At 48.5% G+C, this 5,543-nt stretch overlaps 1 pseudogene; it reads left to right on the plus strand.

Moving 5' to 3' along the window:
• The first annotated feature begins 3,634 nt into the window (after window positions 1-3,634).
• Window positions 3,635-5,034, plus strand: LOC102904910 (large ribosomal subunit protein uL5 pseudogene; annotated as a pseudogene).
• Window positions 5,035-5,543: the final 509 nt, after the last annotated feature.

Below are 5,543 nucleotides of genomic sequence, written 5' to 3' on the forward strand. Positions count from 1 at the left end.
CCGTGTCTCCTTTGGGTGCAGTGGTCAACGGTATGGATTCCTTTTTGTTTGTTTGTTTTGTGAGATAAGATCCTGCTATGTAGCCCAGGCTGGCCCGGATGGAACTTGTGATCTTTCTGCCTTGCTCTCTAGGTGTTGCCATGCCTGGATAGGACTGTGCTTGCTGTGAATCATACAGTGGGGTACATGGAGACTTGGGACAGGCACCAGAAAACATTCAGATTTCAGAACACTTTGGACTCAGGACTTTTCAGAGCAGGGAGGCAACCCTATTTGCTTTCACATAAGGGAAAAATTCTAGCCTAGAACTATCTAGAAAAGTGAAACATTGTGGAAATGGCAATCTCTGGGGCTGGTCTCCAGCTACAGGAGTGTGTGGGAAGAGGATCAAACTGAGGTGACTTTTTTTTTTTTTTTGAGACAGGGTTTCTCTGTGTAGCTTTGCGCCTTTCCTGGGACTCACTTGGTAGCCCAGGCTGGCCTCGAACTCACAGAGATCCGCCTGGCTCTGCCTCCCGAGTGCTGGGATTAAAGGCGTGCGCCACCACGGCCCGGCAGAGGTGACCTTTTTTGTGGGACTCCTACTTGGAGTGAGGAGCTGGACAGGAAGACTCCAGAGTTACCTTCCAGTCTGAGAGAGCAGGGTGTGACCAGCTGGGAAAGCGGAGCCAGAGAAGAGGGCTGAGCACAAAGCCTTCCTGTAACTCTAAGCACCGCCTCTTAGTTATGTCTGTCAAAAGGAGTGCGGGCCTCTACTGTGCAGCTGGGGCTTGTCAGGGAGGCTGACAGGAAAAGAGCTTCCCATAAACTCCTCAAGAACTGGTCCCATTCTAAAGCAGGTGTGTAATGTGCTGAAAGGTACTCACGGGGGGGGGGGCTTTGAATTTTGAGGGGTGTTACTGGGGATTGAACCAGGGCCCTCACACATCTTACACCACTGAACCCTGTCCCCAGTCCTAAGACAGCAGCTAGCTTGTCCTTATGTTTCCCATGGTTGGACACACTGCTTTCACTCCCAAGGTATGTCTGAACTCTGTCCCACAAAATACATGTACAAATGCCAGAATCTAGATCCGGAAAGCTGGGGCCAATGCCAGTTCAGGCGATGGTGGCCGTGATATTGATCATAAAGAACATGGTCCATCTCTGAAATCTGTTAGTCCAATAGATCCTGACAAGGCAGGGCTGGGGTGGGGGGATGGGGGACACCAGGTGTAGCCTGATTTGATGATTACCAGCTAGGAGACAGCCCTTTGGTGCCCGTTGGTACTCTGTGCCATGTGTTGGTGTCCTCTTTCCCATGCATGGGGCTTCTTAATGGCTATGGGCTGTTCTTTAATTTCATTCATTCATTCATTCATTCATTCATTCATTCATTCATTCGTGCCAAGGCTTGAACCCAGGACATTGGGCATGCTAAACATGTGCTCTTTCATGGAGCTTATCCCTTTGTAAAACTTCCCAGTCTCTTTGGAAAGAAAGTTTGTTTTTGTTTTTTTTTCTAGACAGTGTTTCTCTGTGTAGTTTTGGTGCCTGTCCTGGTTCTCACTCTGTAGACCAGGCTGGCCTCGAACTCACAGAGATTGACCTGGCTCTGGGATTAAAGGTGTATGCCACCACCGCCCGGCGGGAAGAAAGTTTTAACACTTCCACTGAGCAAGTTCTTTCAGTTATTCTGGAATCACTCCAGCTGTGACTATTGCCACGCCTCAATCCTCCACCAATTAGCCTGGAGGGTGGCCTTTCTGCCTTCACCTCCTGAGTGCTGGGGCTGATACATGTGTGAACCACCATGCCCAACTGGACAGGAGTTGAGACCGCTTTCAAGACCTGGGTCTAAGCTGGGGACAGTGGCGTGTGCCTGTAATCCCATTACTTGGGAGGCAGAGACCGGAGGACCAGGAGTACAAAGTTTGTCCTCATGTCCCTCTGTGAGGCTGGGTTGGTGTGGGAGAGCGTCACCCCCAAGTGCCTTGACCCTCTTGCAAATTTCAGCGAGCACTTCATGGAACAGAGGTCATGAGGGTGTGGTTAGACAGACCAGGACCCAGGGGGTCAGAAGTCCTCTCCAAATATTGATTGAATATTTCTCCCCTGGCTTACATGAAAATGAGGCGACAGAAGATAAACATAAGCCTGACATGGAAAACAAAAATCTTGCCACCCGGAAAGTTGTCTGAGTTTGGTGGTTCCAGTTTGGGTTTTTAGGAGCATGGGGACTCTGTGCAGGGCCTTCTCAGACTCTGCAGATGCGACTTAGTATTTAATAAAAAAAAAAAAAATGAGATTTGAGCTGTATAAAACCACTCTAAGCAGATGCACAGGTGATCCGGATGTGAGCAGCCATTTTGTGGAGACTACGAGCACTTGTGTCCCTCAGTCAGCCTCCAGCTGCATCTTGGTATTTATTTGCAAGTGTCAATCTGCTGGGTCAGAAGGCAGGAGCCTCACAGTTCCCAGTTCTGCCTGGAGGTTCGGGATTTGCTCTTCTGTACTTGCTACATAGTAAGTCGAATCCAGTCTGGCCTACATAAGACCTTGTCTTAGAAAACAAAAATGAGCTGGGCTGTGGTGGCGCACGCCTTTAATCTCAGCACTTGGGAGGCAGAGGCAGGCCAAGCTTTGAATTTGAGGACAGACTGGTCTACAGAGAGAGTTCCAGGACAGCCAGGGCTACACGGAGAAACTCTGTCTTGAAAAACCAAAAACTGGGCTGGAGAGATGGCTCAGTGGTTAAGAGCACTGGCTGTTCTTACAGAGGTCCTGAGTTCAATTCCCAGCAACCATGTGGTGGCTCCCAACCACCTGTAATGAGAACTGGCGCCCTCTTCTGGCCTGCAGGCAGAACAGCATATACATAATAAATCTTTAAAAAAGAAAAACCAAAAACCAACCAAACAAACCAAAATGAAAAGAACAAAAAAGAGTTTGTTGGCCAAGGAGTGGAGGTTGGGGCATAGAGGCAGGAGGATCATCTCAGGTTCAAAGCTAGCTTGGTCTACATAGTAAGTTCTAGGCCAGCCTGGACTATAGAAGGAAACCCTGTCTCAAACAGAACAGAAGAACATGATGGAGGTCTAAACAATGCTCTCAGAACAGCAGCTGGTCAAGGGAGAGAAAGAAAATCAGATGAGAGTGAAATACGGTCTCTGTCTCTGCCCCCACTTTCTCTTTTGGGTTGGGACAGTCACCTGGGCAAATCTGTGAACTCTGGGAATAGAGGACTTGTTCTCTCAGCTACGGCCTGGGAACATTGTTTGACACCCCAGACCTAGTGGTCCTAGTCATGTAGAGATGGCAGGGTGGCCCACCTGAGCCGAGAGGCCCCTCCTGTAGCCTCCAGGGCATGTGATAGGTGATAGGTAAACAGTGCTGGTTGGTGGCGCTGGTGGTGGCACTGGTTACCATGTGGAAAGGTCACGGTCACAACAGAACCCAGTGCTAGTTTTAGAGCTTTATTAGGAGGGAAAGCCGGGAAAGAAAGAGAGGAGAGCCAGGCATGGCAGGAGCAGAGCAGAGAGCAGAGAGGGAAGAGAGAGAGAGAGAGAGAGAGAGAGAGAGAGAGAGAGAGAGAGAGAGAGAGAAGAGAACACAGAGAGAGGGTTGGGGGAGGGCGGTCCATGTCCAGCTTTTTTAAGGTGGGGATTGCGTGACCACGCAATGGATATGTAGTCGCCAGCTCCCGCTGATGATGTAAGATGACGCAAGACCCCGAGCTGCGTATGTACAGGATCCTAACACTTGGCTGGTTCTGAAGAGACTTCCTGGCTGGGATGAAGATAAGAAGGTTCTGGGAATGACAGATCAAAAGACTATTCTGGAAAAACGGAAGAAGTCATTGTGGAGGATGTAGGCTGGGGTTCATTGCCTAGCTTGAGGACAGCAAAGGCGGTGAGACGTGGAAGCAGCTGAGGACGGAGGAGTGAGCGGAGAGGAAGGAAATGGAGAAGAGACCAGATTTTATTCTCAGAGTCGTGATAATCACGGAAAACTTGGGACAGCGGAAGTGACGTCATCTGACGGTTTCTCTCTGGCTGCCTGTGTTAAAACTCCTTCAGGAGCTTCAGTTCTCTATGGTGGCAGAGGTCCAAGGTGGGAAGGAGAACTCCATGTGGGGACTTTGTATCAGCCAGCTCTGTATCAGTGTCTGTGTGGGAGAGAGCAGAGACTGACCAGGGCAGCCAAGGTGTTGGAGCGGCTCACAGGCCAGGCACCTGCATTTTCCCAAGCTAGATACACGGTTAGGTCCTATGGCATCAGGAGAAATGAAAAGATTACTGTTTGCTGCACAGTCTGTGAAGCCAAGGCAGAAGAAATCCTGGAGAAAGAGCTGAAGGTATGGGAGTGTGAGTTATGGAGAAATAACTTCTCGGATGCTGGAAACATTGGTTTGGGGATACAGGAACACACTGACCTGGGCATCAAATATGACCTGAGCATTGGGAGCTGTCATGGACTTCTTCTTCGTGGCTCTGGGAAGGCCAGGCTGCAGCATCAAACACAAGCACAGGGCAGGCTGGATTGGATCCAAGCACAGGATCAGCAACAGAAACCGCATCCCGGTTCCAGTAGAAGTGTGCTGGCACTGTCAGTCCTGGAAACCCAAGAAAACAAATAAAAAACTCCTCCAGGAGACCCAGGTGAAGCAGGAGGATGACCTCAGTGGTCCAGGTGGGGTGAAGGATGCTTTGACTGGGCCCTGTCACCCAGTGTGGAGGTCCCAGCCTCAGGCTGGACTTCTGAACTGACACAGGCTGTTGGCGTAGAATGCACACTCCATGTCCAAGACGGTACACAAATAAGAACATAAAGTCTCCCATTGACATTTTAACAATATGGAATGCGTGATGAAATGATAGTCACCGGGCTGGAGAGATGGCTCAGAGGTTAAGAGCACTGACTATTCTTCCAGAGGTCCTAAATTCAGTTCCCAGCAACCACATGGTGGCTCACAACCATCTGTAATGAGATCTGGTACCCTCTTCTGTATACATAATAAATAAATAAATCTTTAAAAAATAATAATAATTTAAATGGGAACAGCTTTTTTTTTTAAAAGAAATGGTAGTTACCTTATTTTTTTTCTTATATTAAAAAAAAGTTGTTTCTCCTTCTCAGTGGGAAGATAAAAATAGCAACATAGACACTGCTTTCCAGCTCAATGCTTGCAAATGGTATCCCTTGGCTATGTAAAAATGGCTGGAGCTTCGTGTGGAAAGGTGTTGGGAACTCTCTATTTAAGCAACATGGGTGATACGTGTTATTTTAAAAACACAGCCCCAGTCCTGCTGTGCTACGTGGTGCACACCCAGGCGCACAGTGAGTTCAAGGCCAGCACGGGCTCTATGAGATGTGTTTCTAAAAATCAAACAAACAAAAACCCAAGGAAAACCGCAAACCAAAATCAAGCTAGGAAAAAGAAAAAAAAAGAGAATGAAAAACCCTACTAGACAATAAGAGAGAACAGTGTGCTCCAGCTAAACATATATTGAACCAAACTGAAGAGGTCCCAAGATTGGTCCTCAGCTTCCCAGGAGCCCTGT

Source organism: Peromyscus maniculatus, chromosome 14 (assembly GCF_049852395.1).
Source record: "Peromyscus maniculatus bairdii isolate BWxNUB_F1_BW_parent chromosome 14, HU_Pman_BW_mat_3.1, whole genome shotgun sequence".
Taxonomy (NCBI): Eukaryota; Metazoa; Chordata; class Mammalia; order Rodentia; family Cricetidae; genus Peromyscus; species Peromyscus maniculatus.